This window comes from Cavia porcellus, unplaced genomic scaffold, assembly GCF_034190915.1.
Source record: "Cavia porcellus strain 051 isolate PalLab524CR breed Dunkin Hartley unplaced genomic scaffold, mCavPor4.1 scaffold_7, whole genome shotgun sequence".
NCBI classification, from domain to species: domain Eukaryota; kingdom Metazoa; phylum Chordata; class Mammalia; order Rodentia; family Caviidae; genus Cavia; species Cavia porcellus.
The window spans coordinates 22,416,001-22,428,782 of record NW_026947490.1 but is presented as its reverse complement, the minus strand read 5'-3'; the positions used below and the strand labels follow the sequence as shown (position 1 = coordinate 22,428,782).

The following is a 12,782-nucleotide window of genomic DNA, read 5'->3' as shown; positions in this document are numbered from 1 at the left end:
TGATGCTGATCACACGTGACTACTCAGACTACACGTGAGGAGATCAAACCCAGGGCCTTGTGCATGCCAGGCACTTGTAGTAGTTGATGTGTGTGGACCTGAGAAATTTAGACACTCAACTAAATCAGCTCAGCAATTCTACACTCTCAGGTGTAGAGGACCCACCTCAACGGTATAAAAAGGAAATGAGGAAAGACTGTAGGCTGCAGGAAGTTCTTCCTTCTTCCGAGGAGCTCCAGTCTTCGCCCTTAGCTTCAACATCATCTCTGGACTGCTAGCGCGGACGTTGAAGCTAACCATCTTGGATCCTTCAGCCTTCCAGTGTAGACGCGCCAGACCTCATTCACAGACCCATCGGGCTCCTGATACAGGCTTGCAGGGAACACTGCAGTGAACTCCAGACCTTGGACTGAAACCTTCAGTCTTCAGTGCACAGACAGCCTCTGGGCTGACCACTGTGAGCCAATCTTGTAATTTCTTATACATGTGTGTATCTTGTGTTATATCTGTTTCTCTAATAAAGCCTTGACTGATATAGCACCTACCACTGAGTATGCTACAGCCCTTCAAGCAGTTTTTAAAATGGTGAGTTATTATTTAAATCTGCTGGTAGGAACTGAGTTCACTATACTACGGCATCGATCTAGGGACATCAACCTGCCAAAGGGCTGTCACTGTCATATAGAGTCACATAAAGCACCAACTGTGTTCCCAGTGCCACCTCAGGAGCTACCAGAGATAACACCTTTCCTCCTAGAGCGCAATGATCCTCCGGGCGAAAACTTGGACACCACGCGGACCAGCCTACAATTCCCAGAAAACCCCGGGAGGTGTCGCCTCTGGTACCTGAGTTTCCTTCTCGAAGGCTTTTCCGAGGCTGGACTACATTTCCCACAAGCCACCGGGTCGAATGACCATGAGTCTTTGCGCGCCTCGGCTGCATCCTCAAGGTGCTGGCTCTCTGCTGCTAATACAGTGTGGCTTGAAGAGGACTTGCGGGTCACCGCACTTTTTAACTCCAACCAAAGCCGGCATTTGGGGTGGGAACTGGGGAGCCCTCGAAGTGGACAGGAGTGGTCTAAGAAGTTGATGTTGTGACAGTGTGAGCGAGGAATGGGCGAAATAGGCTCGCTGAATCTACCTGTCGGTGAGAACTGGAGTGTCAGGCTTGGTCCGGGCCGGAGTGTGTGGGTGACGGCGAGTGGCATGTTTAGTGGAGGAATGTGAGTGAATCTTAGGCGCATGATTGACCGAGGGTGTGTCTTACGGGCAGGGTGAACTGTGATGAGTTTGCACGATAACGTGGAATGTGGGGCATTCGAGCTCCCGTGCACCCGAAGTGGCCTGGGTCTGTGTGAAACGGCCCGCCGAGTGAGAGACCCATGCTCGTGACCTTGGGAGTGTTTCTCCATCGTTGTGACAAACTGCGCGTGGGTGGGTGAGATTAAGAACGAAAGCGCTTTGTGCATAACGGGATTTGGGAGGAATCTGCTGGGAAACAGAAGGTATGTTCCCCTTTCTCTTTCCCTCCCTGCTTCCCTCTTTCTCTTCCATCTTCCTCTTTTAGTTCTAGTATTATTTAAGAAGAATTCCATTTCCAAGGAACGCTAAAGTTTTTTGGTTTTGTTTTGATGAGAGGGGAGGGCTTCTATTGTGACATATGCTCAAATCAGTGAGGGTCACAAGCGGGCAGTGGCAGGCGCTCACGAAAGTGCTGAGACCAAGTCTTGAGTAAAAACAATTTCCCTTCCCCTTACCTTACCACCCCACTTTTAAAGGCCTACTACAGCAATTGTTTTCACCCAGTGCATCATGTCTAGCTGTCTATAAAAATGTACATGTTGGGGGCTGGGGATTTAGCTCAGCGGCATAAGCACCTGCCTTGCAAGCAGGCGGTCGTGAATTCGATCCCTGGTACTGATAAAGAAAAAAAAAAAAAAAAAAAAAAGCTTAAAAAAATGTACATGTTGTACCACAAGGAAAAACACACTTTTGAGTAGACAGACCCAGTATCAGAACTGGATGCATGGATGTCAGGAACATTAGAATTATCCAACCAGGAATTTAGAACAAGCAGAGGGGTGGAAATTGATCAAAAACACTGTAACAGCAGGGTGTGGTGGTGCACACCTGTAATCTCAGCACAGCTGAGGAAGGAAGAAGGATCACTGAGTTCAAGGCCAGCCTGAACTGCATAGTGAGACCCTGTTTCAAAAACAGAAACAAACGTATGTGTACATCACGTTGTTTCTCTGGTGTGAGAAACAAAAGTATAAATAAGGAACACAGCACATAATCGATATTGTGAAATAGAAAAAAAGTGTTCAGTGCCCAGCTTTCCGAAAGTGCTGGGCTGGCTGAAGAGCCTGGGCTAGTCGGAGTGCTGCAACTGGAGGGTCTGGGTGAGGTCCAAGAGGGGAAGTGGGGCAGGAGTGAGCAGGGCGAGAGGCAAGAAGATGGAGGAGGAGGACGTGGAGTTCGTGAGGCTCTTTGATCTTTTGATGCCATGGGGCCCTGCAATGATGGGACAGGCAGGCCAGCTTCTCAGGGATCAGGAGCATTTGGGCAAATGCCCTCTGAATCTTCTGTGTCACCCTGGGCTGCCTCAGGGATAGGTGGCATGGCTCAAAGAAGGTATAAGCGTCAGGGGCCTCGGCTTCCAGCAATTCTGGGACAGGCTTCTCCTTGGTCAGCATGGCAGGTTCATCAGTCCTGCCAGCGAGTATGACTGTGGGTTCTCTCTTGGTCCAGTGGTGGGGGCTGAGCCTCCTCTGTGGCCCTTTCTGAGGGTCCAGCAGGTGACACAGGGTGTCTGGGCTGTGGGGTGCCCCAGTGCTGGGCTCAGTGCCCTTCTGCAGGGAGCCTTCAGAATGGGAATGCTGATTGCTGTTCTCATCATTGAGATCTTGCAGAGTTGAGGACTACCTGCTCGGGGACTGGTGCCCCTGCCACACCTCTCTTGGCCACAGGATCTCTGCTCTGTCACTGCCAGCTGTCGCACCTCCTTTTAGGGGTCCATCATGGGCACCCCTTGAAGATACTAAGGGAAGTATCGCCCACCGTCACTCAGTGCTTCTCCCGTTGTCGGACCTTCTTGATGGTCACCATCACTTTCTTGTTGTCATCCTTGGCCTGGCTCCGGGTTTCAGCCTGCATGGTCCAGCTGGCCTGGTGTCAGCACCGGGGCTGGGCCCAGCCTGTGGCGGGGCTGCCTGCTATCCGCGGACTCAGGCTACACACCAGACCCTGGTGCCGCTCTTGCAGGGTAACATCCCTCCAGGTGATGCTATATTTCTCTGGAAGGCTTTGTCTTTGAAGAAAGTGCTTCCCAGAATCATAACTGTCTTGAGCTGGTATTTCTAAGCCAGGATCCTCCAGACGGAACAGAGTTCAGTGCTGTTGAGTGTATCAATACCCTGTCTCCAACGGAGCAAATGGGAGGGAGGAGACACAGAGAGGTGAGGGACACTAAACTCAGATGTGATGGCATGAGGAGGAGCTGGGGATCTGGAGAGGAGATGGGGAGCATTGTGGGCCATGTAAAGGATTCTAGACTTTATTTATTTATTTATTTATTTATTTTTGGATTCTAGACTTTAAATTCTAGCCTGACACATTGTGTGGGTGTTAGTGTCTCCCCGCAATGTTGAGAGGAAGGAGAAGAGCAAGTTGCAGCGGTCAGCAGGGTCAGAGGCGAGTGTAAGCATGTGCTAGGTTTTGGACACATTTGGCCCACGGGTAGCATAGCATCTCTGTAGAGGGTAACATCTGGATATAGTGTTTCAAACTTTCTTCTTCTAATTTAGTAATAGAATTATCTTTTCCATTAGTGTATTTGCCTGTTTTTAAAAACATTTTTATTTTTGCCACAGTGTTTTTTTGTTTTCCACCAGGGATCAACCTCATGACCTCGTGCTTGCCAGGCTAGCGCTTGCGCCACTAAGCTAAATCCTCAGTCCTACAATGTGGTTGTTTTTGTTTTTGTTTTTTGTACTGGAAATCGAACTCAGGACCTTGTGCTTGCTAGGCAGGTGCTTATGCCACTGGCTCATATCCCTGACCCTACATTTTTATTTTTAATTTTCACACAGTAATTGTACACATTCATGGGATACAGTGTGACATTTTAATACATGTACAATGTGGAATCATCAGGTCAGAGTGATTGGCATGTGTATCGCTTCAGACAATTTATCATTATTTTGGGAACACAAAATCCTCTCAACTATTTTGAAATATGTCATTTATTGCTGTTAACGATAGTCTTCTTGTTCTGTAGAGCATTGGAAGTTATTCCACCTATTCAGCTGCACCCCATTCTAAACTTTTTAGCATGGACCTACTACTTTGTTTAAATAAAAATTTAAAAATGATTAAACGAAGGAAATATTCAAATGGAAAGGGGAGCTAACAAGGGGAGGGGAAAAGAGAGGGAGAAAAACAAGAAGAAAACAATAGAAACAAGCCTTTGTAAAGGTGAGAAGGGGGGTCAGAGGAGACAAGCGGAGGGTAAAAGAATCGAGGTCTATCACGTACAGGTACAAACTCCCTAAGATGACTGTGGTCATTGTGTATACCTAAAATGTATCAATAAACATAACCAATTTAAAAAGCCACAGTAACAGATATGAAGGCTGCCACTGAGGAGCGAATTAATAGATTCAACATAACAGGAAAGAATTTCTGAAGTTTAGGGTATCTCAATAGAAACTTGCAAAACTAAAAAAGAGACACTGGAGAGATGGGGGAAGGGGAAGGGGCTAGCCAAAAACCTTGAACACTACAAAAGGTGTAACAAAGCTAGGCATGCTGGCACATGCCTGTAATCCCACCACTCAGGAGGCTGAGGCAGGAGGATTGCCATGAATTTGAGACCAGCCTGTCCACGTAGTAAGTTCAAGGTCAGCCTGAACTTTATAATGAAAATGCCTCAAAAGAACAACGACAAAAGTGTGACAAGTGTAATGGAAATACCAGAATGGGAAGAAAAAGAGAAAAGTATTTAAAAGAAATATTTGAAAAGATGGCAGTGAAAATCAAAAATAAAGGAAAAGGTGCTGAAAGATAAAAATTACATCTACTTTTTCTGAAGCTAAAAGAGATTGAAATGAAATAGAGTTGAGAAGGAAAAAATTTACAATTCTGCACATGAAGAAATTATGATACAAAGAGAAAAAGAAAGCTTTCTCAGACAACAAATGTATTTGTTTTCAGTACACCTACTTGTAAGAAACAGTCAAATAAGTTCTATAGAGCAAAAGAATTTTATGGCAATAAACTTGAATCCACATAAGGAAATAAACTAAGTGTAAGTAAAATAAAATTTTATTTTTTAATTCTTAATTGATCTGATGTTTCTTCAAAATAATAGCAAAGTACTCAATTATGTATATCTATATCATTTCTATATGTAAGAGGTGAATGAAAACAGCAATACAGGAGATGAGTGGGAGGAATTATGGTTAGATTATTATTGTAAAATACATGAGCTAGCTGGGGATTTAGCTCAGTGGCACAAGTGCCTGCCTGGCAAGCAAAAGGTCGTGAGTTTGATCCTTGGTACAAATAAAACAAACCACTGTCCATCAAGTGGTGGTGTGTTATTTGAAAGTGGACTTGGATTAATTGTAAGCATGTATTGCAAACTGTAGGGCAAACTTATTTTTGTCTTTGTGAGACAAGGTCTCACTGTGCAGTTCAGGGTAGCCTCGAACTCACAGCAGTCCTCCTGCCTCAGCCTCTTAATGCTATAATTACAGGCATATACCACCAAGCCTGGCCATTAGGGTAAATACTTTAAAAAGTAAGGGTAAATAAAAGATGTATCACTGATATGCTAAGTAACAGAAGTCAAATGGTTTAAAATGCCCAAAACCGCAAAGACAGAAAAAGAAAGTGGAAGACAAAAATAGGAAAGAAGAACAAGGTCGATGTGGTGGATTACATAACGGCCAACTTGTAACACTCAGCTGAACTGAATCAGCAGAGTTCTGGGTGCACAAGGCCCTTTTGGCCTTCCCAGAGCACATCCTTAATGTGGACATGCAGGAGACATGGTCATGGTCTCTAGGCCTCCGGTTAGATTTGTGGAGGACTTTGCCATGGACTTTAGGTCTTCAGTTGGGCTTTTGTAGGACATTGCCATGGGATCCAAGCCCTCAGATGGACTCTTTGGGCTTATACTATAAGGGCACATTTCCTGCACTCTTCTGCCTTTGACTCTTTGGGTGATTATTATAAAATAATCCTATAAATTATGTGTGATATATTAAATCTATTCCCTTGTAAACCTGACTACAAGTAAAAAATTTAAAAATTGTCATGAAGCCAGGCATAGTGTCACATGCCTACAATTCCAGCACTTGAGAGGCTGAGGCAGGAGAACTGCTTTGAATTTAAGTCCAATCTGGGCTACACGGTGAGTTCAAAACCAGCCTGAACTACATAGTGGGAATCTGTCTCAAAAAGAAATAAAAAGGTAATGAATGTGATACATAGTAATCAGACTAAATCAGTAATCATTTTAAATGTCAGTGATCTAAATGCACCAATGAAAAAGTGCATTGTTAGAAATCTTTTTAAAAACAAAAGACTTAAGCCAAGTGTGGTGGTACATGTCTATAGTCCCAGCTCCCTGGGAGGCTGAAGCAGGAATATCTCAAGTTCAAACCCAGCCTGTGCAATTCAGTGACTTAGCCAGACCTTGTCTCAAAATTAAAAATAAAATAGGCTGGCATGTAGTTCAGTCTAAAGGCTTTAGGTTCAATCCCCAGTACCCAAAATTAAAACAAAATAAAACAGAACAACCTCACCCATATGTTGTCTCAAAGAAATTCACTATAAATATAAAGATAATGGGCTGGGGATTTAGCTCAGTGGCATAAGAACCTGCCTTGCAAGCAGGCAGTCATGAATTCGATCCCCGGTACTGAAAAAAAATATGAAGATAATTTAAAAGAAAATTGATAAAGACAAATATCCCATGTTATCAAAACAGATTGGGAGCAGTTTTATTAATTCCAGACAAGAAAGGACTTTGGAGCAAGTTATCAAGAAAGACATTATGTAATGATAAAGGGTTATTTCTCCAGGAAGACATGAACATACTTAGCATGTGTGCCCCTCACAACAAAATTCAAAATATATGAGGCCAAAGCTGATAGAACTACAAGGAGAAATAGACTCATCCACTGTTATCACTGGAGAATTTAACAACCCTATGTCAGACAGGGAAGGAGTCAGCAGGAGGAAAATCAGCACAGACATGGTTGAAATCAGCAGCACCATCCATCAACTGGATACAATGGACACCTATGACTGTACAACCACAACAGAAGGTCCATTCTTCTCAAGCTCACATGGAAGATTCACCAAGGTAAATCACTTCAGGGCCATAAAATACAAACAAAGTTGCCAAAACTTGAAAGCAACTAAGATGTCCTTCAATAGGTGAATGCAGAAGTGATGTGGTATGTCCATACAATGGAACATTGTTCAGCACTGAAAAAGAAATGAGCTAGCAAAGCATGCAGAGACACAGTGGTTTCAAACGCATGTTACTAAATGAAAGAAGCTAATCTGCAAAGGCCTCACATTCTGGAAAAGGCAAAATATGGAAATAGTAAAAAGGATAAGTGGTGGCCAGAGGTTAGAGGGAAAGGTGTGAGTAGGCAGAACACAGAGGACTTTTTAGTTAAATTACTGTGTTTGATGCTGCACTGGTGGATGCGTGTCATACATTTCTCCTAACACATGGGATATGCATGGCAGTGACCCTTACCAAAAGGACTCTGGCTGATAATGGTATTAGTGTAAATTTACTAATTGTAACAAACTTACCATGCTGGCGTAAGATGTTTATAATGGGGGAAAGCTATACGTATGGGGGGCAGTGGTACATGGGAATTATTAGCACCATCAGCTAGATTTTGCCGTGGGCCAGAAACCATTCTTTTTTTTTTTAGAAACTATTCTTAAAAAATCTTTTTTATTTATTGAATTTTGGGGAACTGGGAATTGAACTCATGACCTTGCCCTTGCCAGGCAGATGCTGTGTCCCTGAGCTATATCCTCGGCCCAAAATGTCTTTTTTAAAGAAAATATTAAATCCAAATTGAAGTTATTTTAGGAATGCAAAGTTGCTTTAACATCAAGAAATCTATAGATAATATGACCCACCAAAAATGGTAAAGAAAAGGTCATGATTATTTCCCCGTAAGTAAAACAGGCCTTTAACACCCAACAGCCATTCCTGGAACAAACCTTTTAACAAAGTGGGTCTAGGAGAAGTAGTAACCAGCTAGATAGACCAGGAACAAGGAAACAGGGCCTGCAGACCAAGCCAGAGAGCAAGAATTGGTAGCTGCTGAGGTCAACTAATAGCGCAAGGCACTGGCCATAGGGTCCAGCCATGTTCAAACTGAGTTTTACACTTAAAAGTCACACCAAGGTCAAACACTAAAGTGAAACTTTGGACTATATTGCAGATATGTCAAATGTGCCTTTGTTATCTCAGTTGTTTCCCAGAAAACTCAAGGTAGTGCTGGCTTTGAATAGCCATGCATCTGACCTAGCCCCAGCCGCCCTTGACGGGGAGAACTAATACACTGATTTGCAATTTAAGTCAGATACAGTTGTTAGGTTGTGAAAGGACTCAGAGAAAAAATACACTGTATATTCTTTTTCTCTGCTCCTTTAAATCCATTTTATTAATATACTTATTTCACTGCTATGGATTAAAATACTTCCTGAAAGCAAATTACACTGTCAGAATTTGAATATCCAATTAAAGTAGGGTTCTCTCCCTCCTAAGGCAGGATGAAGAGGGGATTCTTTCCTCAAATCCTTCAGCTCTCCCACATGTATCTCCACCAACATCACCAGGAGTGTTGCATCAGGACAGGATGACATAGAAGATGCTGCCACCATGGTGATGCTTTACTCCAGTGATTCTTGGCCTTAAGCAAGCATCAGAATCATTTGCAAGGTCTGTTAAAACAGATTTGAGAGCCCCAAGTCCAGAGTTTCTACTTTAGTAGGTCAAAATTTGCTTTTCCTGCAAGTTCTCAGAAGCTGCAGTGCAAGAAGTTACCAGGTGGTCTTGATACTGCCAGTCCCAAGACGCTGCTGAACTCTGCAAAAACTTTGTGGAAGTTCTCACACCAATACTCTTCAAGATCTTTAAGGAAATATAAAGGAAAGGAGCACTCCCCAAATCATTCCTGGGAGCTACTACTAACCTGATTCCAAAGCCAGACAAGGATCAAACCAAAAAAAGAGAATGATAAACCAACTTCTTTAATGAGCATAGATACAAAAGCCTCAAGAAGATATTGGCAAATAGAATGCAGTGAACCATCAAAAGGATCACACATCATGACCAAGTAAGCTTTATCCCAAGGATCCAAGGGATGGTTTGATATATACCAATCAATTAGTGTAATGCCTCACACAAACAAGCAAAGACAGGTATCATATGATCATCTCAATAGATGCAGGAAAACTTTTGACAAAATTCACCGTCCTTTCATAATAAAAACATGGGAGAAAATAGATGTAGAAGGACTTGATCTCATCCTGATAAAAGTCACTGTTGCCAGTGTGAACTGCCAACATCGTGTGAAGTGAGGGGAAACTGAAAGTCTTCCCTCTAAAATCAGGAACAAGACAAGGATCCCACTGTCACCACCTGTGTTCAACTCAACATAGTGCTGAAAACGGTAGCAGGAGAAGCAGGCAAGAAGAGAAATAGAAGGGAGATGTATAGGAAAGGAAGAAGTGGAGTTACCATTATTTGCAGTGTCATGATCTATGTAGAAGATAAAAAATACACCAAGGTAGTCCTAGAATAAATTACCAAACTGAGCAAAGGAGGATACAAAATCAGTAGTATTCCTGCACACCAACAGTGAGCCCACTGAGAAGGAAATGCCATTTACAATACACCGAGAAAAATTAAGTACTCAGGAATTAACCTAACAAAGGATGTGAAAGACCTCTACAAGAAAACCTACAGTCCTCTGAAAGATGAAATTGTTTTGTTTTGTTTTTGTTTTTTATTGGTACCGGGGATCGAACTCACGACTGCCTGCTTGCATGGCAGGTGCTTATGCTGCTGAGCTAAATCCCCAGCCCCCTGAAAGAGGAAATTGAAGAAGACCTCAGAAAATGGAAAGATATCGCCTCTCCTGGATAGGCAGAATCAACAGTCAAATGGCTATACTTACTGCTAGGATTATTTCCAAAAGATGAAAAATATTTCCAAAAGATGAGAAGTATAAAATAAAAAGCAGCCTTTATTCTGAGAACACGGAGAGAGATGACCGGCACCCCCACCGCTGGCGAGCAGCGATCTCTCTGGCGGACACGTGGCGTGGGGGTATGTAAGTAGCCTCGGTTTGGGGTGGAACCTAAGGCGGGCATTAGGGATGCACAGGTAGCCCACTGGTCCTAGGTTTGGCACCATAGGTAAATTTCCAGGGGCGGGAAGATGGCGTCACAGGTAATTTCCTAGGAGCAGGGGAGATAGGGGCTTCCTGCTTCCGGTTGAGGCTTTTCTGGCTACAGTGTCCTGTCTGGGCCAAAAGCCTTTCACTTACAAAATTGATACACACATTTAACACAATCTCAATCAAAATTCCAACAGCATTCTTCACAGAAGTTCACAGAACTAGAGAACACAGTCCTAAAATCCAGAATAGGCCCACAATAGCAAAGCAATCCTCGGTGACAAAAGCAAATCATAATCCCAGACTTGAAGTCCTACTACAAAGCTCCAGTGATAAAAACAGCAATAAAACGGACATGAGGGTTAATGGAACAGAAAAACAGATGCAGCATTAACCCCAAGCAAGTCAATTGTTTGATCTATGGCAAAGAGGCAAAAAACACACATTAGAAGAAAGACAGCCTTTTTAATAGATGGTGCTGGAAAAACTGGCCATCCACATGTAGAAGATTGAGTCTATACCTTTATCTTTCACCCTGTACTAAATTAAAGTCAAAGTGGATCCATGAACTAAATGTTAAAACAGAAATATTTAACCTGCTGGCAGATGACATAGGTAAAACTCTCGAGGTCAGAAGCAGAGCAGGAGCTTTCTGAACAGAACCCGGGGTGCACAGGAGATAGTGCTGAAAATCAGCAGTGGGGTCATATCAAATCAAAAAGCTCTGCACAGCAAAAGAAACAGGCACCTACAGAATGGGAAGAATTGCCAGCTACTCCTCAGGCAGAAGGCTAACATCCAGTAAAGATTAGACGCCTTCCAAGTTCAAAGACCCAATGAAAAATAGGCAAACAAAGTGACTAGACCAATAAACACGGAAGGAAGACCAGAGTGGCCCAGAGATACCTGAGGAAAGGCTCAGCATCACTGGCTATTCGAGAAATGCAAATTAAAACCATGCTGAGATTCCACCTTAGCCCTGAAAGAATGACCAGGATCAAGAAATCAAATAGTAACTAATGCCGGAAAGACTGGGGGAACAGGAACCCGTCTCCAGCGTTGGTGGGAACGTAAACTCGTGCTGCTAATATTGAAATCAGTATGAGGAGTCCTCAAAACACTAAAACTAGGAATTCTATTTGACTCAACTGTCCCTCTTATAAGTCTCTTCCCAGATCAGTTAAAGACGTTACGTTGTAGTGATACATCCGTACCCATGTTTACAGCAGCACAAGTCATAATAGCTAAGTCTTGGAAGTGAACTGTGCTTCCGTCAATAGATACGTGAATAAAGAAAACATTTTTGCACACAGTGGAGCATACTTGGGTACGAAGAAAGATAAACTTGAGTCATTTGTATGAAAATACATGCAGTTTGAAACCATAATGTTAAGTAAAGTCAGACATGCACTTAAATAACATCTAAGTTTCTTATATAAGAAATCCAAATATTTTCATTCATTAGTTGGAATGGTTTTGTCCTGGTTTGTTTGATTTTATTATCTGTGATGGTATTAACAGCTATTTTGAAGAAAACAAGACATTATAATAGCCAGTACTGATTTAATATCGTCTTGCTTTGAAACCGTATCATGCTTCTGTTCTTCTGTTTCCATTGGTTCTATTATGTTGTATCTTATGGATTATATTATGTGTGATAGTATAAACAAATCTTTTATGGACTATGAGATAATATACTAGCCATTGTTCATTTTCTGTTATTTGTCCTGAATGCCCTGTCACACTTCCATTCTCTTGAATGGTTTTATACTATTTTGTTATGTTTGATACTATTGTACGTGAAGGTATGCTCAACTATTTCAAAGAAAGGGACATTATGGTAGCTGCTGTTAACATCGGGTTGTCTTGTGGTAAAATGCTTACACTGTTCTGTTCTGATCTGCTTTGTTATGTCCTCTTTTGTCTTAATCTCTTTAAAATAAAAAAATTTTTAAAAAAGAAATCCAAACTTTAAACAAGGAGCAGAATAAAAGATAAATCACATGAAGTATGGAGATAGGTCTTTCTCAAACGGAAAGCGGATCAAGAGATGGGAGAGGCTGGGGAGGGAAAAGAAAAGGCTAAAAAAGGGAATTAATGTGTGTATGCACCAACTCTTCTCCAGGAATGTAGACATTATGCACTGCAGAGACACACTAATAAAAAGCAAATTAAAACTTCTGGAGCACTGCGCTAACCCCACATTTAGCACAGGAAAAGAAGCCATCACGGAGCACAGGAACAAACACAGCAGACAGAGTAGGTCACAAAGATGGTCGGGTGTTAGATGTGTTTGGTACAACGCGTAAGCGACCCGCTTGTTCACAATGAGGC

General features: G+C 42.5%; 1 long non-coding RNA gene and 1 pseudogene across 1 annotated transcript; one reads left to right on the top strand and one right to left on the bottom strand.

Annotated features, from left to right (window-relative positions):
- Positions 1-914: 914 nt before the first annotated feature.
- Positions 915-12,411, top strand: LOC134476672 (uncharacterized). Its single transcript, XR_010048478.1, has 2 exons — positions 915-1,505; positions 8,813-12,411. It is a non-coding gene; the product is annotated as an uncharacterized LOC134476672 (long non-coding RNA).
- On the bottom strand, positions 2,545-3,383 carry LOC100729784 (B-cell CLL/lymphoma 7 protein family member C-like; annotated as a pseudogene).
- Positions 12,412-12,782: the final 371 nt, after the last annotated feature.